The sequence below is a fragment of the Pteropus alecto genome, unplaced genomic scaffold, assembly GCF_000325575.1.
Source record: "Pteropus alecto unplaced genomic scaffold, ASM32557v1 scaffold76, whole genome shotgun sequence".
Classification (NCBI taxonomy): Eukaryota; Metazoa; Chordata; class Mammalia; order Chiroptera; family Pteropodidae; genus Pteropus; species Pteropus alecto.
In genome coordinates, this window is record NW_006443138.1 from 21312644 (window position 1) to 21313461 (window position 818).

Sequence of the window (818 nt, forward strand, 5' to 3'; positions counted from 1 at the left end):
AAATGATATCTTATTATGGTTTTAATTTGCAGTGTCCTAAAAACTGATGATGCGTATCTTCTCATGTGTTTTGGAAATTTCTATGTCTTCTTTCTTTTTAAGTGTCTGTTAAAGATTGGTATATTTTTATTGGTTTACATTTTTATTACTGAGTTGGAGAAGTTCTTTATTTAATCTGAATACATAAAGTGAATTATTATCTCAGCCTATTTATTGTCTCAATGATGTCTTTTTAGGAGCACAAATTTAATTGTGATAAAGTATAATTTATTATTTTTTCAGTCTACAGCCATACCACCCTGAACAAGCCCGATCCTGTCTGATCTCAAAGCTAAGCAGGGTCAGGCCTGGTTAGTACTTGAATGGGAGACCACTTAGGAAGACCAGGTACTTTAGGTGTAAAATAATAATAATAATAATAATAATAATAATAATAAAAAAATAAAAAATATTATTTTTCCTTTTATGATGAGAGCTTTTTATGTTCTAAAAAATCTTTGCTTACCCAATATTGTAAAGATATTTTATGTTTCCTTTCAGAAATTATATAGTATTAGCTTTATATTTAGTTCAACGATACATCTGTAATTAATTTTTCTGTATGGTAGAAGTTAAATTTTGTTTATGATATTTATGTATATTTAATTGTTCCAAGATAATTTACTGAAAACACTTTTCTTCTCCCATTGAGTTAACTTGCTACTTTATAGAAAAGATCAGTTGATCGTATATATGTATATTGTAATCTCTAAAGATGTTCAAAAGATGTTTTTCTATTTTTGGACTCTATTCTATTTATCTATTTTTCTGTCTTTACA

At 26.7% G+C, this 818-nt stretch overlaps 1 pseudogene; it reads left to right on the forward strand.

Moving 5' to 3' along the window:
* Positions 1 to 281: 281 nt before the first annotated feature.
* LOC112472503 lies at positions 282 to 399 on the forward strand (annotated as a pseudogene).
* Positions 400 to 818: the final 419 nt, after the last annotated feature.